This window comes from Canis lupus, chromosome 10, assembly GCF_011100685.1.
Source record: "Canis lupus familiaris isolate Mischka breed German Shepherd chromosome 10, alternate assembly UU_Cfam_GSD_1.0, whole genome shotgun sequence".
In the NCBI taxonomy this organism is placed as follows: Eukaryota; Metazoa; Chordata; class Mammalia; order Carnivora; family Canidae; genus Canis; species Canis lupus.
In genome coordinates this window covers 15,898,533-15,922,456 of record NC_049231.1, presented here as the reverse complement: position 1 = coordinate 15,922,456, position 23,924 = coordinate 15,898,533, and the positions used below count along the sequence as shown (strand labels likewise).

The 23,924-nt window shown below is 39.8% G+C and overlaps 1 long non-coding RNA gene across 1 annotated transcript in view; it reads left to right on the top strand.

Moving 5' to 3' along the window:
* LOC106559348 overlaps window positions 1-23,924 on the top strand; it is a 38,936-nt gene that overhangs the window by 5,528 nt on the left and 9,484 nt on the right. Inside the window, exons 2-3 of the long non-coding RNA XR_005365149.1 lie at window positions 22,065-22,128; window positions 22,545-22,619. This is a non-coding gene — a long non-coding RNA (uncharacterized LOC106559348). The remainder of the gene's footprint in view (window positions 1-22,064; window positions 22,129-22,544; window positions 22,620-23,924) is intronic.

Below are 23,924 nucleotides of genomic sequence, written 5' to 3'. Positions count from 1 at the left end.
ATCATCTAACCACGTATTCATCTATTTTTTTTTACTCATCTATTTATTAATTAAACAAATAGTCGTTGAACAGTAACTAACTGGCCTGTTTTTCTGAGCCCTACAGATACAGCAGCAAACATAATAATTAAGCCCTCTGCTTAAGTTTACATTTAAGTAGGAAAGACAAACAAATGGATAAAATATTCACTAGTAATAAGCGCTATGAGCCTCATGGGAACACAGTTCTGTAGAAAGGCAAGCATGATTACATTGAACTAGAGTCTGAAGAGTTCTCCTTAAGAGATGACATTCAATCTTGGATCTAAATGACCGAAGAAGAGGGGCACCTGGGCGGCTCAGTTGGTTAGGCGCCTGACTGTTGGCTTCAGCTCAGGTCATGATCTCCCAGTCGCTTCAGATTCTCTCTCCCTTCCCCTTGCACCTCCCCCCACTCACATGCATGTGTGTGTGCTCACTATCTCTCAAATAAATAAAACCAATCTAAAATAATAAATGACAGAAGAAGAAGAGGGGGATGAAGAATAAATTTAGGATGCAGCTTGATTTGAGGAAAATAAAATGGCTGGATGGTTTTACAGTGGATGATGGTAAGAGTCATTTGAAATGAAGACAAAACAGGTAGTGAGTGGTCAGGTCATGTGGAAATAGATGAAAAAACAGCTTAAAGAGCTTGTAAATCATTCTAAATGCCACCAGAAACTGTTGGGTTCTGAGCAGGATGATGATATAGAATGATTATCTTGTAAAAAGTTTAGAAGTCTCATATTTAATACAAATCCTGTTCCTTTTTTTTTTTTTTGCTTAAAATCCTCTAAATGAAATTCGCCATTAATTAAATAACCAAGTGTTTTGCATATAGCAAATGCATGATGAAAACCATCGAATGAACAATTAAGCAAAATAAATTTTACATAACTTTATGTCTTTGTGAAATTAGCAATATTTTAAAATAAAACTGCTGAGTTTTCCATTTTATCTAAATTAGTAAATCTTGGATAAATTTAATAAAATTCAACTCAACAAATACGTATTGGATGTTACACATCTTCTTTATAAACATGCTCCAACGAAACGAGGAAAGCATAGCACAGAGCTCAAACCCTCGTAAGACATGTTATAGTCTAATAGAAGAGTGAATCACAGCACTTTCTCAAGACAAAAACAAACATAGGTTTTGATGATTTTCTTTCTTCTGCTCTTTGTTCAGTCTCTCGTTCTATAGGAAGGCTATATTACACCAGTTGTAGAAGCTGGGAGGGAAAATGAGAAAACTTGTAAGTAGTCCAATAGAAGGTAAAGGACATTGATATTTTAAGGGCATCAGATGACTTTGGTTCTGTTGGCACCAGAGACTAATGTATCACTAAATGCAGCTACAAATTCTCCGGAGCTTGACTGTAGAACTGCTCGTTATTGGTCAGTTTGGGTTCCCATGACAAAATTCCACAGGCTGGGCTACCCAAGGAACGGAGAGTTATTTTCTCATAGTTCTGGAAGTTGGAAGTTCCAGATCAAGTATGAGCAGAACTGGTTGGCATACAGACGGCCAACTTCCTGCTGTGTCCTCACGGGATCTTTTCTCATCACATGCAGAGATTGAGACAGACAGAGAGAGAGAGAGAAAGAGAGAGAAATTCTAGCATTTCTTTCTTCTCTTATAAGCACACCAACCTATCAGATCAGGGTCCTACCCTTATAATCTCATCCTTCACTACTCCCTTACAGGCCCCATCTCCAAAAACAGTCACACTGGGGGTTAGGGCTTCAATACATAAATTTTGGTGGTGGCGCACTTACAATTAGATGCCATGTCATCTATTAAATTTCCCCTGAATCTCACAGTTTAAAATAACAAAAGTTTCTGTGGTATAAGACTTGGGAAGAGGCTTCATTAGGTGTTTGTGGCTCAGAGTCTCCGGTGAATTTGTGGCCAACACATCAGCTGGTGTCTGGTGTTCTGAAGGCGAGGCTAGTCCTGGAGGATTTACTTAAAAGATGGCTCACTCACGTGGTTATAATTCCAAACCATCACAGCCCCCTGATAGTATTCCTAGCTCTATGATCTTTATAGATACACAGCAGTGCCTTAAAACTTAAAGAAAAAAGAGAGGAGGATCAATAAGAAATAGATGAGTTGGATTATTTACTCTGAAATTCAGAAAGAAGTCTCAGAGGACTCAACTCCTGGTATAGTAGGGATGACAAAAAAGGGAAAAGACCAGCATTTTATCAGCATAACCTACAGAAGCCTGGTTCTTACTAGTTCACAACAGTTTGCATGTCAGCAAAGAAAAAATTCTGGTAATTGTTTGTATTTTAATGTCATATATTAAATAATTTATTTTTTACCGGAATATCTCTTGAGTTATCGTGTAACAAAGACATTGGCCTTCACAGAAGATAGGCAGATATGATTACTGCAGTTCTTTTCCGGTGTATGTTCATTGGTCCAGAGAGTGTCATTTTCCGAGGCTGTGGATATGTGCTTCAGTTTGGGTCTTGCACAGCAAGATACAGCACATTGGTCTCCTTTCGCTTTAGCATAGTCAATGGATTTTTTTTTCCCTGTTGACTGGATAAGCTATTTCAAGAACGAAGAAGAAAACAACAGCTCAAAGACGTTTTAGATGCTGTCACAGGAAATGTTTCCTGAACAGATAGATATTCAGGGGCCAGAAAGACCTCTACCTTGAGATATTGAAGCCAGGGTTATAATGGCTTTTAAAATGGTAGTGTGAAAAAAAAAAATGGTAGTGTGGTCGGCACGGAACTTTCACCAAGGATAGCGCTGCAACTTCTGTCCTTGCTTCAGAATTGCGAAGACTCTCTGGCCTTGTAACAGAATTCCAGGGGAAAGCCCTAAGGAAGAGACTGCACATCCGAGTCCCAGAAACTTGAGCAGGGGTCAGCCCTCTGACTCCGTTTCCTCTACTACAACATGAGAAGTTAGGGTTCGTTGCTTTCTGAGGCCTCCTGAAGCTCCACAGTTCTGTGATTATTATTTTGAGGTAGAAAATATAGAATGTCACTTACTTGATTGGAATGTACACATCAATGAAAGCAATGAGCTGTAAAAGATGCAAGTTAATCTCCTACACGACCAAACCAATTTAACATTTAATATTTACAAGAACTTTTTAATGAAATGAAAGCTACCTGCGGTATAATGTACATCAATGTTAAAATTCTGTGATAACAGTGAGGAAAGCCTAGAGCTTTACAGGCACTGCGATGACCAAAGAAGTTGCCTATGTTTAACCAAAAATTCAGGAATCCTCCAATATACAACACTTTCTCTATAACATCTGGTATCAGCAAATTAGATAAGACCAGACATATGATCTTAGGATAAATGTCATCATGTTCATCGTCTCCAATGGGGTGATGATAGATAAAACATTTCTAAGCACATTATCACACCGGAGAGATTAGGGCAGGGAGGGAACTAGAATATTTTGAGTAATCTAGGTTGAAGCCACAGTGCTCAGCTATTTATAGATTTCATTTAATAAAGCTGTTTTTTTAAAAAATTACTTAAACAAAGATGAGACATTGTTAGCCCAGGTAAAGTCTTGCTGTAGGCCCAGGGACCCGAGAGTGACCTTTGGCTAATCATCTAATGTGGATTCACCGTGATGCTCTCATCTGCAAAATTAAGGGTTTGGAGTGCTGGGTCTCCTTGTGCAGATTTAAAGACACACCTGTAATTGATTATCTCTCTTTCTTCTACTAATTAAAAAAAATATATTCATGAGACACACACACACACACACACACAGAGGCAGAGACATAGGCAGAGGGAGAAGCAGGCTCTATGCAGGGAGCCTGAGGCAGGACTCGATCCTGGGACCCCAGATCACGATCTGAGCAGACGCTCAACCTCTGAGCCCCCCAGGCACCACTTTCTTACTAACATTAATCAAATTAAACATATTTAGTTTCTTTAGCTGCAAAATGAGAAATGCATCTTCCATGGTTGCTTTAAGGGTCACATGAAACACTGAGCATCAACTCTCTCACACAGGCCCAGCAGGTGGCAGGTATCTTATGTACTAGACCTCATCCGTACATTCTCTTAGCCTCCATGTTCTTTCTTTTTTCTTTTTAAACTAATTTTTGTCTAGGTTTTCCATTAACAGGGCCAATAAGGTTGTAATAATAATACATTTTAAGTTTCTTTGCGCAGATGAACCTAGATGGAATCAAATGTTATCTCCATCAGTGTACATTGTTGATAGTGGTAAAAGAATTGTATATTTGTATTTTTATGATAGTATGAAAAGTTCATAAATATGTATGTATAAATAGAACTCTTACATCCTGTGAACCCGTCACCTTAAACTCTCAGTACTTGGAGGAGATGTGAGGTCATAGGCATAGAGTGACACTTAAGATGCGGAATTGGTGCTTTGGTTAAGTAAATGCCAAATCATTTTCACTAAAATTAAAATTAAAAAAAAAACTACATTAAGAGAATGTACTTGTTTTGCCAGTGGTCCCTTTCCTCCTTCATTCCCTTCTAGTCCAGGATCTTAGGCTGGCTTCTTGGGGACAGGTGTGATAGCACTGGGGCACACAGAGGCAAACCCTAGAAATCCATCCAGAGGGAATTCATGCCTGAATATATACTATGTAAGCTTTTGCCAGAGAGCTCAAATCCACAAAGTGAAATGTTGGATGTGTCATGGTCTGTTCCTCCAGGGAGGACAGGCCTGGCACAGGTCAGACTAAAGGATATTTGGTGAGTGATAAAATGCAAAGAGAGAAAAAAAAAAGGTGTATTAATAGCAAACAAAATGGCATGAATGTTAAGGCAAATTAAATATGATCCCGGTAGTTCACGTAGGTGGTAAGATGTTCCAGTTTCTGAAGGATGCTGCAGTTCTTTCAAGGGCCTGCAGTGGAGGCCCCTGCCAGCTTGTTTCGTGGGCTCACCTTGTCAGGACGCCCATCTGGCTCCCTGGCTCACCTTCTGGGGTGAAGCTGCCTGGCTGGCCATCCGTAGCATCTGGAGCCCAGGTGCTTACATTGTGGATCAGCGAAGTGCTCACGGCCACCTGCTGTGTCCACAGTGGGGAATGTAGTAGCTTGATTTTAACCCTAAAAAACGAAATATGCGAAGGCTGCTGAATGGTTTTACTCTCAATCTCTGTCTCACGTCCGTGTAACGCTATTTCGACACAGCTCATCGCCCCATGTCCGTGCAAGTTGTGGGGAGAAATAAAAACATTACCTCCAAAAAAAAAAAAAAACCCAAAAAACAAAAAACAGCATACTTCCAAAGCTTGCCTGGAAACCCTTTTCTTGAACGCTGAGTCATCAGGTAACCTATACACCCCAGCTGACCTTTGATGCCCTCAGTGTAGGTCTGTTGTTGTCCCATAACTACTGAAAACACCCTCTTTAATTCCTGAAAAGCCCAGGTTTGGACACTACATTACACGGTTATTCGGTAACCTCCTCTACGATGACATTAAGAACCCAACATTCTTCCTAAGACTCTACTCCTTTCTACTTTTAAGCATTGAATTCAAAGCTGGATAAATAAACTTCCTGCCTATAGCTCAAAATCTAGGCGGATGATTCTAGAGCAACCTTCTAGGAGGAGATGCTGGTCCATGCAAGTGCTGACAGAAATCGCCCGACGTTTAGGGCCAATGCGGTCATTGCTAAGGCGAGCGACGGTAGAGGACTGCAACGGCAGAGTTAGGAGCTCATATTCACGGTAAGTTTGTCGCCATAGGGTTATGGGCCCATCTCTGGGTTCTCTGTTCTGTTCCATGGGTCTATGTGTCCGTTTTGGGGCCAGGACCACACTGTCTTGATGACCACAGCTTTGTAGTACAGCTTGAGGCCCGGCATTGTGATGCTTCCCACTTTCCTTTTCTTTTTCTTTTTCCAGGCTTGCTTTGGGGTCTTTTGTGGTTCCAGACAAATTTTAGGATCGTTTGCTCCAGCTCTGTGAACAATGCTGGTGTACTGTGATAGAGATTGCCTCAAAAGTCTGGATGGGGGAGGAGGGGCAAGATGGGGGAAGAGTAGGGTCCCCAAATCACCTGTCCCCACGAAATTACCTAGATAACCTTCAAATCATCCTGAAAATCTAAGAATTCGGCCTGAGGTTTAAAGACAGAACAGCTGAAACGCTACAGTGAGAAGAGTTCGCGCTTCTATCAAGGTAGGAAGACGGGGGAAAAAGAAATAAACAAAAGGCCTCCAAGGGGGAGGGGCCCCGCGAGGAGCCGGGCTAAGGCCAGGGCGAGTGTCCCCAGGACAGGAGAGCCCTGTCCTGGAGAGCAGGAGCTGCACCAATCTTCATGGGCGGAAAGGGGCTCGCAGGGTGTTAGAGCAGGACCCAGGAGGGCGGGGATGCCCTCGGGCTCCCTGGGACAGTAACAGACACCTGCGCCCCGGGAGAGTGCGCCGAGCTCCCTAAGGGCTGCAGCGCGGGCGGCGGGACCCGGAGCAGCTCGGAGGGGCTCGGGCGGCGGCTCCGCGGAGGGGGCTGCGCGGCCCGGGAGCGCGAATCCAACTGCACAGGCTCCGGAGCACAGGGCGCCGGGACACAGCCCAGGATCCGGCCTCCCCCGGGACAGGCAGAGGCCGGGAGGGCCCAGGACAGCAAGGACGCTCCTGCCCCAGCTGAGCAGATCAGCGGCCCCGCCCGGAGCCTCCAGGCCCTGCAGACGGAGATCTCCAGAGTTCCTGCGGGGGCTGAATCCAGGTTTCCAGAGCTGCCCCGCCACTGGGGCTGTTCCTCCTGCGGCCTCACGGGGTAAACAACCCCCACTGAGCCCTGCACCAGGCAGGGGCAGAGCAGCTCCCCCAAGTGCTAACACCTGAAAATCAGCACAACAGGCCCCTCCCCCATAAGACCAGCTAGACGGACAAGTTCCAGGGGAAGTCAAGCGACTTAAAGTTTACAGAAACAGAAGATACTCCCCCGTGTTTTTTTTGTTCGTTTATTTTTTTTTCTTTTTTGATTTCTGATTGCTTTCCCCACCGCTTTTTCCCCTTTCTTTCTTTTTCTTTCTCTTTTTCTTCTCTTTTTCCCTTTTTTCTTCCTTTTTTCTTTTTTTCTTTTTCTCTTTTCTTTCCTTCTTTCTCTCTTCTCTTTTTCTCCTTTTCCCAATACAACTTGTTTTGGCAACGCTGCACTAAGGAAAAATGACTAGAAGGAAAACCTCACCTCAAAAGAAAGAATCAGAAACAGTCCTTTCTCCCACAGAGTTACAAAATCTGGATTACAATTCAATATCAGAAAGCCAATTCAGAAGCACTATTATACAGCTACTGGTGGCTCTAGAAAAAAGCATAAAGGACTCAAGAGACTTCATGACTGCAGAATTTAGATCCAATCAGGCAGAAATTAAAAATCAATTGAATGAGATGCAATCCAAACTAGAAGTCCTAACGACCAGGGTTAACGAGGTGGAAGAACGAGTGAGTGACATAGAACACAAGTTGATGGCAAAGAAAGAAACTGAGGAAAAAAGAGACAGATAATTAAAAGACCACGAAGAGGGATCCCTGGGTGGCGCAGCGGTTTGGCGCCTGCCTTTGGCCCAGGGCTCGATCCCTGGAGACCGGGAATCGAATCCCACGTCGGGCTCCTGGTGCATGGAGCCTGCTTCTCCCTCTGCCTATGTCTCTGCCTCTCTCTCTCTCTCTCTCTCTCTCTCTCTCTGTGTGTGACTATCATAAATAAATAAAAAATAAAATAAAAAAAAATAAGACCATGAAGACAGACTAAGGGAAATAAACGACAGCCTGAGGAAGAAAAACCTACGTTTAATTGGGGTTCCCGAGGACGCCGAAAGGGACAGAGGGCCAGAATATGTATTTGAACAAATCCTAGCTGAAAACTTTCCTAATCTGGGAAGGGAAACACACATTCAAATCCAGGAAATAGAGAGATCCCCCCTTAAAATCAATAAAAACCGTTCAACACCTCGACATTTAATAGTGAAGCTTGCAAATTCCAAAGATAAAGAGAAGATCCTTAAAGCAACAAGAGACAAGAAATCCCTGACTTTTATGGGGAGGAATATTAGGGTAACAGCAGACCTCTCCACAGAGACCTGGCAGGCCAGAAAGTGCTGGCAGGATATATTCAGGGTCCTAAATGAGAAGAACATGCAACCAAGAATACTTTATCCAGCAAGGCTCTCATTCAAAATAAAGAGCTTCCAAGACAGGAAGGAACTGAAAGAATATGTGACCTCCAAACCAGCTCTGCAAGAAATTTTAAGGGGGACTCTTAAAATTCCCCTTTAAGAAGAAGTTCAGTGCAACAATCCACAAAAACAAGGACTGAATAGATATCATGATGACACTAAACTCGTATCTCTCAATAGTAACTCTGAACGTGAACGGGCTTAATGACCCCATCAAAAGGCGCAGGGTTTCAGACTGGATAAAAAAACAAGACCATCTATTTGCTGACTACAAGAGACTCATTTTAGACAGAAGGACACCTACAGCCTGAAAATGAAAGGTTGAAGAACCATTTACCATTCAAATGGTCCTCAAAAGAAAGAAGGGGTAGCCATCCTTATATCAGATAAACTAAAATTTACCCCAAAGACTGTAGTGAGAAATGAAGAGGGACACTATCTCATACTTAAAGGATCTATCCAACAAGAGGACATAACAATCCTGAATATATATGCCCCGAATGTGAGAGCTGCCAAATATTTAAACCAATTAATAACCAAAGTGAAGAAATACTTAGATAGTAATACACTTATACTTGGTGACTTCAATCTAGCTCTTTCTACCCTCGATAGGTCTTCTAAGCACAACATCTCCAAAGAAACGAGAGCTTTAAATGATACACTGGACCAGATGGATTTCACAGATATCTACAGAACTTTACATCCAAACTCAACTGAATACACATTCTTCTCAAGTGCACATGGAACTTTCTCCAGAATAGACCACATACAGACAAATCGGGTCTGAACCGATACCAAAAGATTGGGATCGTCCCCTGCATATTCTCAGACCATAATGCCTTGAAATTAGAACTAAATCACAACAAGAAGTTTGGGAGGACCTCAAACACGTGGAGGTTAAGGTCCATCCTGCTAAAAGATGAAAGGGTCAACCAGGAAATTAAGGAAGAATTAAAAAGATTCATGGAAACTAATGAGAATGAAGATACAACCATTCAAAATCTTTGGAATGCAGCAAAAGCAGTCCTAAGGGGGAAATACATCGCAATACAAGCATCCATTCAAAAACTGGAAAGAACTCAAATACAAAAGGTAACCTTACGCATAAAGGAGGTAGAAAAAACAGCAGATGGACCCTACACCCAGCAGAAGAAGAGAGTTAATTAAAATTTGAGCAGAACTCAAAGAAATCGAGACCAGAAGAACTGTGGAACAGATCAACAGAACCAGGAGTTGGTTCTTTGAAAGAATTAGTAAGATAGATAAACCATTAGCCAACCTTATTAAAAAGAAGAGAGAGAAGACTCAAATTAATAAAATTGTGAATGAGAAAGGAGAGATCACTACCAACACCAAGGAAATACAAACGATTTTAAAAACATATTATGAACAGCTATACGCCAATAAATTAGGCAATCTAGAAGAAATGGACACATTCCTGGAAAGCCACAAACTTACAAAACTGGAACAGGAAGAAATAGAAAACCTGAACAAGCCAATAACCAGGGAGGAAATTGAAGCAGTCATCAAAAACCTCCCAAGACACAAAACTCCAGGGCCAGATGGCTTCCCAGGGGAATTCTATCAAATGTTTAAAGAAGAAATCATACCTATTCTACTAAAACTGTTTGGAAAGATAGAAAGAGATGGAGTACTTCCAAATTCGTTCTATGAGGCCAGCATCACCCTAATTCCAAAACCAGACAAAGACCCCACCAAAAAGGAGAATTACAGACCAATATCCCTGATGAACATGGATGCAAAAATTCTCAACAAGATACTAGCCAATAGGATCCAACAATACATTAAGAAAATTATTCACCATGACCAAGTAGGATTTATCCCCGGGACACAAGGCTGGTTCAACACCTGTAAAACAATCAATGTGATTCATCATATCAGCAAGAGAAAAATCAAGAACCATATGATCCTCTCATTAGATGCAGAGAAAGCATTTGACAAAATACAGCATCCATTCCTGATCAAAACTCTTCAGAGTGTAGGGATAGAGGGAACTTTCCTCGACATCTTAAAAGACATCTACAAAAAGCCCACAGCAAATATCATTCTCAATGGGGAAGCACTGGGAGCCTTTCCCCTAAGATCAGGAACAAGACAGGGATGTCCACTCTCACCACTGCTGTTCAACATAGTACTAGAAGTCCTAGCCTCAGCAATCAGACAACAAAAAGACATTAAAGGCATTCAAATTGGCAAAGAAGAAGTCAAACTCTCCCTCTTTGCTGATGACATGATACTCTACATAGAAAACCCAAAAGCCTCCACCCCAAGATTGCTAGAACTCATACAGCAATTTGGTAGCGTGGCAGGATACAAAATCAATGCCCAGAAATCAATGGCATTTCTATACACTAACAATGAGGCTGAAGAAAGAGAAATTAAGGAGTCAATCCCATTTACAATTGCACCCAAAAGCATAAGATACCTAGGAATAAACCTCACCAAAGAGGTAAAGGATCTATACCCTAAAAACTATAGAACACTTCTGAAAGAAATTGAGGAAGACACAAAGAGATGGAAAAATATTCCATGCTCATGGATTGGCAGAATTAATATTGTGAAAATGTCAGTGTTACCCAGGGCAATATACACGTTTAATGCAATCCCTATCAAAATACCATGGACTTTCTTCAGAGAGTTAGAACAAATTATTTTAAGATTTGTGTGGAATCAGAAAAGACCCCAAATAGCCAGGGGAATTTTAAAAAAGACAACCATATCTGGGGGCATCACAATGCCAGATTTCAGGTTGTACTACAAAGCTGTGCTCATCAAGACAGTGTGGTACTGGCACAAAAACAGACACATAGATCAATGGAACAGAACAGAGAACCCAGAAGTGGACCCTGAACTTTATGGTCAACTAATATTTGATAAAGGAGGAAAGACTATCCATTGGAAGAAAGACAGTCTCTTCAATAAATGGTGCTGGGAAAATTGGACATCCACATGCAGAAGAATGAAACTAGACCATTCTCTTTCACCATACACAAAGATCAACTCAAAATGGATGAAAGATCTATATGTGAGACAAGATTCCATCAAAATCCTAGAGGAGAACACAGGCAACACCCTTTTTGAACTTGGCCACAGTAACTTCTGCAAGATACATCCACGAAGGCAAAAGAAACAAAAGCAAAAATGAACTATTGGGACTGGATCAAGATAAGAAGTTTTGCACAGCAAAGGATACAGTCAAGAAAACTAAAAGACAACCTACAGAATGGGAGAAGATATTTGCAAATGACATATCAGATAAAGGGCTAGTTTCCAAGATCTATAAAGAACTTATTAAACTCAACACCAAAGAAACAAACAATCCAATCATGAAATGGGCAAAAGACATGAAGAGAAATCTCACAGAGGAAGACATAGACATGGCCAACATGCATATGAGAAAATGCTCTGCATCACTTGCCATCAGGGAAATACAAATCAAAACCACAATGAGATCCCACCTCACACCAGTGAGAATGGGGAAAATTAACAAGGCAGGAAACAACAAATGTTGGAGGGGATGCGGAGAACAGGGAACCCTCTTACACTGTTGGTGGGAATGTGAACTGGTGCAGCCACTCTGGAAAACTGTGTGGAGGTTCCTCAAAGAGTTAAAAATAGACCTGCCCTACGACCCAGCAATTGCACTGTTGGGGATTTACCCCAAAGATACAGATGCAGTGAAACGCCGGGACACCTGCACCCCGATGTTTATAGCAACAATGACCACGATAGCCAAACTGTGGAAGGAGCCTCGGTGTCCAACGAAAGATGAATGGATAAAGAAGATGTGGTTTATGTATACAGTGAAATATTACTCAGCTATTAGAAATGACAAATACCCACCTTTTGCTTCAACGTGGATGGAACTGGAGGGTATTATGCTGAGTGAAGTAAGTCAGTCGGAGAAGGACAAACATTATATGTTCTCATTCATTTGGGGAATGTAAATAATAGTGAAAGGGAATATAAGGGAAGGGAGAAGAAATGTGTGGGAAATATCAGAAAGGGAGACAGAACGTAAAGACTGCTAACTCTGGGAAACGAACTAGGGGTGGTAGAAGGGGAGGAGGGCGGGGGGTGGGAGTGAATGGGTGACGGGCACTGGGGGTTATTCTGTATGTTAGTAAATTGAACACCAATAAAAAATTTAAAAAAAATTCACACTCTCAAAAAAATAAAGAAAGAAAGAACTATTAGTTTATGTTTTGGGACACACGATGTATAAAGATGTAACTTTGTGTAATAAACAACCAAATGGAGTGGGAAAAAAAAAAAAACAACTAAAAGACAACCTACAGAATGGGAGAAGATATTTGCAAATGACGTATCAGATAAAGGGCTAGTTTCCAAGATCTATAAAGAACTTCTTAAACTGAACACCAAAGAAACAAACAATCCAATTATGAAATGGGCAAAAGACATGAAGAGAAATCTCACAGAGGAAGACATAGACATGGCCAACATGCATATGAGAAAATGCTCTGCATCACTTGCCATCAGGGAAATACAAATCAAAACCACAATGAGATACCACCTCACGCCAGTGAGAATGGGGAAAATTCACAAGGCAGGAAACCACAAATGTTGGAGAGGATGCGGAGAAAAGGGAACCCTCTTACACTGTTGGTGGGAATGTGAACTGGTGCAGCCACTCTGGAAAACTGTGTGGAGGTTCCTCAAACAGTTAAAAATAGACCTGCCCTACGACCCAGCAATTGCACTGTTGGGGATTTACCCCAAAGATTCAGATGCGATGAAACGCTGGGACAACTGCACCCCGATTTTTCTATCAGCAATGTCCACAATAGCCAAACTGTGGAAGGAGCCTCGGTGTCCATCAAAAGATGAATGGATAAAGAAGATGTGGTTTATGTATACAATTGACTATTAGCCATTAGAAATGACAAATACCCACCATTTGCTTCGACGTGGATGGAATTGGAGGGTATTATGCTGAGTGAAGTAAGTCAATCGGAGAAGGACAAACAGTGTATGTTCTCATTCATTTGGGGAATATAAATAACAGTGAAAGGGAATATAAGGGAAGGGAGAAGAAAAAGACTCCTAACTCAGGGAAACGAACTAGGGGTGGTGGAAGGGGAGGAGGGCAGAGGGTGGGGGTGAATGGGTGACGGCACTGAGGGGGTCACTTGACGGGATGAGCACTGGGTGTTATTCTGTATGTTGGTAAATTGAACACCAATGAAAAATTAATTTATTTAAAAAAAAATTCTGGTTGACTTTGGATAGAATAGACATGTTAACAATATTTGTTCTCCTAACCCATGAGCATATGGGATGTTTTTCCATTTCTTTGTGTCTCCTTCAATTTATTTCGTAAGTGCTTTGTTCTATAGTTTTCAGCGTACAGATCCTTTACCTCTTCAGTTAGGTTTATTCCTAAGTATCTTATAGTTTGGTGCAGTTGCAAACAAGATGGATTCCTTGGTTTCTTTTTCTGCTACTTCAACATTGGTGTATCGAAATGCAGCGGATTTCTGTGTGTTGATTTTATATTCTGTGACTTTGCTGAATTTATGATATCAGCTCTAGCAACTTTTTGGTGGAGTCTTTTAGGTTTCCTACATAGAGTATCATGTTGTCTGTGAATAGTGACAGTTTAACTTCTTCCTTGCTGATCTGGATGCCTTTTATTTCTTTTTGTTGCCTGATTACTGAGGCCAGGACTTCTAGGATTATGTTAAATAACAGTGATGACAGTGGACATCCTGCCGTGTTCCTGACCTCAGGGGAAAAGCTCTCAGTTTTTCCCCATTGAGGACGGTATTTCCTATGGGTCTTTCATACATGGCCTTTGTGAAGTTGAGGTATGTTGCCTCTATACCTACTTTGTTGAGGGTTTTTATCAAAAATGACTGTTGTATTTCATCAATGCTTTTTCTGCATCTATTGAGAGGATCATATGGTTCTCATCCTTTCTTTTATTAATGTCCTGTATCACATTGATGGATTTGCAGATATTGAACCACCCTTGCAGCCCATGAATAAAATCTACTTGATCATGGTAAATAATTCTTTTAATATACTGTTATGTTTGATTTGCTAGTATCTTGTTGAGAATTTTCTGCATTCTTTTTCATCAGGAATATTGGCCTGTAATTCTCCTTTTTTAGTGGGTCTTTGTCTCGTTTTGGTATCAAGGTGTGGAATGAGAGGATATTCTTAAATTCAAGCCATAGTGGGGCAGAAACACTACCCATTATGCAAAGATTGGTGTCTTGGTGATTAAACATTTGATATTACCCTTGGGAACACATCAGGTCCTGATTTTATCACTTAGAAATTTTTTTCTTGTTTGCTATTTTGACTTTAACAGATGCAAAGTACAGTAGGTATATGTCCAAATTTATGTATTAAAAATTGGAACTTGAAAAATACTACATTAGGTATTCAAAGTCACAGAGTGAGCCAGTAGTAATACATAGAGGGAGTAGATCACAGGTTTTCTAAATTCTTACTTGCTGCTCAGTTTATTAGCATATGCATTGAAAATCTGTGGATTAGGGGCCTGCACCTGGGTGGCTCAGTCGGTTCAGCATCTGACTTTTGGTTTCTGCTCATGTCATGATCTCATGGGTCACGGGATCAAGTCTCAAGTTAGGTTCTGTGCTCAGTGGGGAGTCTGCATGAAGATTCTCTCCCTCCACCCCTCCACCCACTCTCTTTCAAAATATATAAATAAATCTTAAAAAAAATAAATCCGTGGATTAAATTACTGGGAAAAATCCATTTTATAACTTTTCATAATGGACATAAAAGTCCTTCCTTAGGCATACTAGTTATGATTTTATTTAAAGATATACTTACCTTGATTCTGTCTTGGTATTTACAAGGCAGTCAGAACCATTAACCTGAGATGACATTATTTTCAGTTGACATTAAACTACATATGCTTATTTTAGGTAACATTTAGAATCCTAAGCTTGGTTTAACAATTGGTTACATCTTTCCATCAATGAATGCTTTTTCTATCTTTGAATTCTCTTAAGTATAACCTGTTTTTTGTTGTTGTTTTTGTTTGTTTTACAAAGGTTATACATTCATACAATAAAAATTCAGAAGGAATTTAAAAAAATAACTTTAAGACTAAATCCTGTCTTCTTCATCTCCACATAGGTCAGTATCCTTCCCCAGGATACTGTCCACCATTCCTACTTTCTGGTATATTCCTCCCTCTAATTTATTGTTTGAGAGATGCACATGTACACATGCATAATTTTGTTGTTTTTACACAGAAAGGTACTGTACTAAATCTAATAGTCTATGCCTTGCTTTAAAATAAATCCCTATGTGACATAGCATTCTTTTTTATATCAGTTTATTTATTTTTAAAGGTTTTATTTATTTATTCATGAGAGACACAGAGAGAAGAAGGCAGAGACACAGGCAGAGGGAGAAGCAGGCTCCCTGCAGGGATCCCGACGTGGGACTCGATCCCAGGACTCCAGGATCACACCCTGGGCTGAAGGTGGTGCTAAACCACTGAGCCACCCAGGCTGCCCTTTTATATCAGTTTAAATAGAACTGTCATACTCTTCTTAATGGTGCACGGTATTTCACTGCATGTATAAGCATGATTGATTTGAATCAGCCCTAGTTAATAAACATATGTCTTGTATTTCTAGTGCTGCTCTAAATGTCCTTGCACATCTATTATTTTCCTCAAATGTAAGGAAGCTAAATAACAATGAATCGGCTATCTGGGTAAAAGGATATATGAATTCAAAAATTTTGTAAATATTGTCAAATTGTGACAGTATTTCAGTTTACATTTCCTCCAAGAGAAATCAGGAGATTGGAGAATGGTTCTTTCCTCAATCCTCCCTCACAATGTGTGGAATCAAACTTTTAGTTCTTTGTCCTTATGCTATGTGAAAAAATAGTATCTATTTGTAGTTAAAATTTATAATTTTTGTTAGAAAATTAATTTTGTCATTTTACTCTGTTTAACACTCAATTTCTATGAAATGTTTATATCTCTTTCCCTGGAGGAAGGGAACACTAGTGGCTTCAATATATCCGTATAAGATGAAGAGATAAATCAGTGATTTTAAATCATGGATAGAAGTTACATTTTGGGGGGAGGCTGAGCAACAATATAATGCCTGGACTTGTTATACACATACAATCTTATGATACAGAAAAAAATATCTAGTTTTAAAGCTATCTTGTTTTACCTGTTGTTATATTGGCATTTTTTTTTACAGAAGCTTTATTTGTGTCTTAACAAATATGACAAATTATATATTTGCTCATCAGTATTTTTCTTATTGATTTGTGTTTTTTATTATATACAAACAATGAAAAATTGAATAATTCATACAAAACATCCCCTTACAATTTAATTTTGTTCTTTGACTTACTTTATGATTATTTTTTCCTAAGGTGATTTTTTTGTGTGCCTGTGTTGTCAAATTTATCATAAACATTTTCTTCTGTGGAATCTAGATTTTGAGTAATTTTGTGAAAAATTTGTCCCATGGAGTGCTTTTTTAAAAATTACTTTGTAAGTATATATATATATATATATATATATATATATATATATATATATTTAAAAAGCCATCTTGACACTTCACACTATACATAAAGAGCAAAGCAAGATTGGTTACAGATATAAAAGTGACAGGTAAAACATAAAAGTCTTAGAAGAAAACATAGGAAAATATTTTTTGCCAGTAAAGTGTGCAATTTTTTACTAAGAAATTAGAAGTGCTAACCTAGGGGCTGGGTGGCTCAGTCAGTTAAGCATTCAGCTCTTGGTCTCAGAGTCATGAGTTCAAGCTCCACACTGGGCTCTACACTGGGTATAGAGCCCATTTAAAAAAAAAAAAAGAAAAAAGAAAGTGCTGACCTAAAGAAAAAAAAAACAGATAAAATAGATATTATTAAGATTAAAAACTTTTATTTATCAGATAAAGTGAGTAAAATAAGCAAGCACAGACCAAGAGAAGATATTCAGAAGATATATTTGGGAAGGTATTTACATTCAGAATATCTAAAATCCTAAAACAATATCCTTTAAAAAGATAAAAACAGACAACCCAACAGATAAATGATCAGAGACATTCATTTCACAAAAGAAGAAAATTAAATATGCAATAGGTATATGAAATTTCATCAAAGAAATACAAATTAAAGTTACAATGACATACTACCATATTTTCATCAAAATTATTAATGTTTTAAGATGCTGACAATATAAAAGTATTGGTGAGAATTAGAGCAACTAAAATTTTCGAAAACTTCTTATGGGAATGTCAATTGGAAATTTGGCAAAATTACAGCTAAACACGTGAATATCCAAGTACACTATTCCCAACAGAATTACTTACATATGTTACCAATAAAAAGTACAAGAATATATGTAATATTCAAAAATTGGAAATGTTTACATTTTCATCAATAGAAGAATAAATGTGGTATGTCACACAATTGGTATAAATGATATTGCATTCAACAACCACATTAAAAAATATGAATGAATTTGACAAACCCATAAAGCTATGCACCCTTAATGAGAGTATACTCCCAACAGGGTGAAGATTGATTCTTGGAAAAAATGATCTTATTCTTTTTATATGCACAAAATCACAGATATAACAGGATTGGAGAATGCTTCTTGAATGCTGTCTCAAACCTACTTGCTACTAGCTCCTCTCTTTTCAAGCTGTCTTACCTCCCTGGTTGCAGGAGAAATTCTGGTGCAGGAGCCCTTGTTCTCCTGAGTTTTCAATACTGCGCCATGAAGCAGAGTTTTCCATATTGCAGTACATGATACTACACCCACTTACTTGCCATAAGACCCATCTGTGTGAGTACAAATTTCTGATGGGTGGCTATGGCCTTCTACTTATTGCTGAGGATGCCTGAAGTCACGATGCTGACTTAGCCAGACCTAACCCAAATGCAGCCACGGCTGGTCAATGCAGTTCCATGCTGGAGTCCAACCCATAGAGGGTAGTCCGTATTATCCTGTCGGCTTGGTTTTTGAAAACTGTACAGACTAAGGGCCTGCAGCTGGTTTTTGTTTTGTTATCGTGGTTCCTCTTCAGCCTGGTTTGAATAAGTAACCTGACGGGATACAAAAGACCTCTCGTTGAATGAGACTGACTTCTGGCAAACCAAGGTTTTACACATATTTTGGTGGTTTGTGATCCAATAGTGAAGCATGTCTTGTGTGACCAAAACCAGTCTCTGGAAGCAGAGGCTGGATACTTCATATTTTCATGATGTTTGCCTATTTTTTCCCTTTCTCTTGTGCTCTCTCATTTTCATCAGTTACTTGTGATAATATTTTTCATATCATTAACCTCCAAAGTTATAATTAAGACATCATTTTACCATTCAAACGAGTCACTGCTGCTTCTAAAGAGTAGAGCAAAAGACGGCTACAGAGAAAGAAGAGGCTTTCTCCGGAACTGTTCCTAAAGTCAGAGTTCCTGCGTTATGGACCATGTTGGAATAATACGGAGGAAAAGAAACGATAGTTGGCATTCTGTTCTCTTAACTTGAAGCCACCCAGGAACGTAGCTGACCTGTCAGGCAAGAGAACAGATTCCCAGATAAATACTTCTCCCACCTTGGTGGTAACTTTCCGGATAGAAACTATTGTTCTTTTCTGTATCTTTCTGGGAACCTTGTGAGAAGCTAATCTTGAGCCTTCTAAAGCTTCAGAGATGGGCTAAAAAAAATCCAATCATATTATATGGTCTTGGCTGATAATTCTTTTCCTATTTTTCCAAATTCAAACAAGACTCAGTAATGTTGTCCAAAATTTTTTAAATCACAAAAAAGAGCACACACTCTCAGATTACAGTATAAACATGGCTAAATAGGGGATCCCTGGGTGGCGCAGTGGTTTGGCGCCTGCCTTTGGCCCAGGGCACGATCCTGGAGACCCGGGATCGAATCCCACATCAGGCTCCCGGTGCATGGAGCCTGCTTCTCCCTCTGCCTGTGTCTCTGCCTCTCTCTCTCTCTCTGTGACTATCATAAATAAATAAAAAAATAAAATAAAAAAAAATTAAACATGGCTAAATAATATAACCTCAGGATCATAAAAATGTCCTAAATGTGAGCATCTAAGCACCTGCTTGGAAAGGACTCAATGAAATTGGCTGTGTCTCTTCAATATGGAAAACATCATTTTCAAGAAACAGCCTTGTTACCCAGTACTTTAAATGAAAAAATATTGACATTTCCCATATTTTATTCTGATTTTTTTATAATAAACAGAATAACATATTATGGATAAATTTGGAATCTTTTATATACCTCTACAATTTTACATTATTATTTATATCCCCCAGAAAACCATTGCCTAGAATTTAGTATGACTTCTTCCACTACCCCATACTTTAATAATTTTTCTAAATATATATTTATCCATAAACACTAAGTAGCAATATATCTTGTGCTTTAATTTATACAATTAGTATAATGCAGTTTACATCATTCAATTATTGTGGACTTTTTTCCCCATGTCACACATTTTTGAGATCTACACATGTTGAAATATATATGTCTGTTCATTGACATTCATTATCCATCCCCCAGGAGAAATTAAAGTCCCAAATAAAGCCTTTTCAAGAGTAGTAAGTGATTTGAGCCCATAATTCTCCCCAATTTTATGTCTTATTATTCTTAATCTGCAAAAAAAATGTCAATTGCTCTTGATCACTTTTGATAAAATCATTGGTAGTATCATCATATATTTTATAAATTCCGTACCTGCTAGTTTTTCCTATTCCCTCCCCCTCCCTCCCTCCTTCTCCCATTCCACCCTCTCTCCCTTCTATTTATCCTTCACTTTAACTTCTGAAGCAGGACAATTAACTATCAATCATGTTATAGTCTTGTTTTCATAGAATAGAGCTGCCACTGGGAAAAGAGGCATGTGGGGCCAATAAGACTATTGTAAGCGGAAGCCATTTATGTCATTTCTGGGCCAAACAGTTAAGTAAAGGAGTTTTGGGGTTTCTTTTTTTGTTTTGTTTTGGTTTTGTTTCTGTTTTACCCTACTTACCTTCATGTTTCAGCTGGAAGCAGAGAACTCAGGGAGTCCTTAGGAATAGGAGAAACCTTGGTCCTTGAGTCACCGTGTGTAGAAAAGTTGTATACTTGCCACCCAGTCACCCCCACCCCCACCCACCTCCCCTTCCACCACCCCTAGTTCGTTTCCCAGAGTCAGGAGTCTTTCATGTTCTGTCTCCCTTTCTGATATTTCCCACTTATTTTTTCTCCTTTCCCCTTCATTCCCTTTCACTATTTTTTTATATTCCCCAAATGAATGAGACCATATACTGTTTGTGCATCTCCGATTGACTTATTTCACTCAGCATAATACCCTCCAGTTCCATCCACATTGAAGCAAATGGTGGGTATTTGTCATTTCTAATGGCTGAGGAATATTCCACTGTATACATAGACCACAGCTTCTTTATTTATCATCTGTCGATGGACACCAAGGCTCCTTCCACAGTGTGGCTACTGTGGACATTGCTGCTATAAACATCGGGGTGGGGTGCAGGTGTCCGGGCGTTTCATCACATCTGTATCTTTGGGGTAAATCCCCAGCAGTGCAATTGCTGGGTCGTAAGGCAGGTCTATTTTTAACTCTTGGAGGAACCTCCACACAGTTTTCCAGAGTGGCTGCACCAGTTCACATTCCCACCAACAGTGTAAGAGGGTTCCGGGCACTGAGGTGGGCACTTGACGGGATGAGCACTGGGTGTTATTCTGTATGCTGACAAATTGAACACCAATAAAAATTAAATTTATTTAAAAAAATAAAGAAGACATGCATGTGGCCAACAAACACATGAGAAACTGCTCTTCGTCACTGGCCATCAGGGAAATACAAATCAAAACCACCATGAGATCCCACCTCACGCCAGTGAGAATGGGGAAAATTAACAAGGCAGGAAACCACAAATGTTGGAGAGGATGTGGAGAAAGGGAATCCTCTTGCACTGATGGTGGGAATGTGACCTGGTGCAGCCACTCTGGAAAACTGTGTGGAGGTTCCTCAAAGAGTTAAAAATAGATCCGCCCTATGACCCAGCAATTGCACTGCTGGGGATTTACCCCAAAGATACAGAAGCAGTGAAATGCCAGGACACCTGCACCCCGATGTTTCTAGCAGCAACGTCCACAATAGCCAAACTATGGAAGGAGCCTCGGTGTCCATCGACAGATGATGGATAAAGAAGCTGTGGTCTCTGTATACAATGGAATATTCCTCAGCCATTAGAAACGACAAATACCCACCATTTGCTTCGACGTGGATGGACCTGGAGGGTATTATGCTGAGTGAAATAAGTCAATCGGAGAAGGACAGACATTATATGGTCTCATTCATTTGGGGAATATAAAAAATAGTGAAAGGGAATAAAGGGGAAAGGAGAAAAAATGAGTGGGAAATGTCAGAAAGGGAGACAGAACATGGAAGACTCCTAGCTCTGGGAAATGAACTAGGGGTGGTGGAAGGGGAGGAGGGCGGGGGATGGGGGTGATGGGGTGATGGGCACTGAGGGTGGCACTTGATGGGATGAGCACTGGGTGTTATTCTGTATGTTGGCAAATTGAACACCAATAAAAAATAAATTTATAAAAAATAAAGAAAAGTTGTGTACTGTTGCAACATACCCACATTCAAGCACTAATTGAGTGAGAAATAAACTTATCTCAAAACACATAGCTGTGGGGATGTTTGTTACAATAGCTTGCATTATTGTAACCACTGTACTTGTGTATGGAAAACACCCCAGGGAGACAAGGAGTTGATTTTAGCCTGCCCATTATCCCAATCATGTTAACATTCCCCATATACTCCCACAGCATCTTCGACTTGAAACTTCCAGTTGTAAGAGAAATATGTTCTGCGGATGTAATGCACGACACGGTGAGTATAGTTAACAATATCGTACAGTCTATTTTTTTTTAATTTTTTTAAATTTATTTATGATAGGCACTCAGTGAGAGAGAGAGAGGCAGAGACACAGGCAGAGGGAGAAGCAGGCTCCATGCACCGGGAGCCTGACGTGGGATTCGATCCCGGGTCTCCAGGATCGCGCCCTGGGCCAAAGGCAGGCGCCAAACTGCTGCGCCACCCAGGGATCCCTCGTACAGTCTATTTAAAAGTTACTAAGAGAGTGGATCTTGAACGTTGTCATCACAAGAAAAAATTGTGAATATGTGAGGCACTGGGTGTTATCTAAACTTACTATGATAATCATTCTGCAATATATACATACATTAAGTCATGATGTTGTAAACCTTAACGTCATGTAATGCTATATGTCAATTATTTTTCAATAGAGCTGGAAAGAAGACACCATATAGACCTATAGCCTACCTTACTTGACAAACATCACCAGATTCTCTCAGGCAGACGTAAGTGTTTCTTCTATATATTTCTCAAAGCTGGTAAAGGGGCATTTGTTGAAAATGCCCCTACTTCCTTCCATATGAGACTTTAAGCTTCATAAGTGGTAGAAGTTTATTGGTATCTTCCCAGTGTCTTGGCTGTTGGATAAGTATTTGCAAAAATAATAATAATAATAACAAAATAAAATAATAAATGAATAAATGTGTGGTCTTTAAGACAGTTGGTTTAGAACTATTTTCTTACAGAGACAATTAGATAACATGGAGGGATATTTTTAACAGACTTCATTGAAAATAGGACAGTGTTGCTAGGAAATAACTGCATTGGATATTTTGATAAACACTTAGGATCAAAAGGCTACATTTAGCCTAATTAGAATGATTATTTCAATTATTTTATTTTTTTTTTATTTTATTTTTTAAATTTTTTATTTATTTATGATAGTCACAGAGAGAGAGAGAGAGGCAGAGACACAGGCAGAGGGAGAAGCAGGCTCCATGCACCGGGAGCCCGACGTGGGATTCGATCCCGGGTCTCCAGGATCGCGCCCTGGGCCAAAGGCAGGCGCCAAACCGCTGCGCCACCCAGGGATCCCTATTTCAATTATTTTAAAGGTAAAACCTAACATACAGGTTTATTAGCCATTTGAGATCTAGACAAATCCTTTCAGACACTAGGACAGAAATGTTATTTCATTAATTATGAAAAGTGTCAGACTTCCAACCAATTCTAATGATGACACAGCCAAAAAGAAGAAATTGCGCATCAGTTAATGTATTTTTCATCCTCTATTACGTTTTTATATACATTCAGAAATATTTCTAAATTTTGGAATTTCTTAGAAGTTATTAGAAATAACACATGGTTTGTTTAAAATCAACTGAAAACATTCTCCAGTATTTGGAAATTTTGGCAAGACATTGAATCTATCCAGGTTTACCCAGTGACAAGCCCTAGGTCTGTGCTCTGGAGTAGACAGTTGTGCTGGTTGGTTTCCTAGTCACTGTCTGCTCTCACTTCTAGTAGAAGACTCTCAAGTGACCATTTCTTCTTCCTACTTGTTTGCATCCTTGAGAAAGTACCATTAATTTTCATCGCCTGCCCCTACAAGATGTGGGCACGCAAACCCAGCTGAGCCTGTTAGACTCTCTGGTACATTGATGGGGAGTTGAGTGACCCAGGTCTTGGGGACGGGGAGGAACCCTGACTGGTCAGAGCAGCCGCCTGACTCTGTCATTTTATTCTTGCTCCCTCAACCTTTGGGGCTGTTAGTTCTTGCTTTGTCCCAGCCGAGGTTTCCAGTTCTTCGT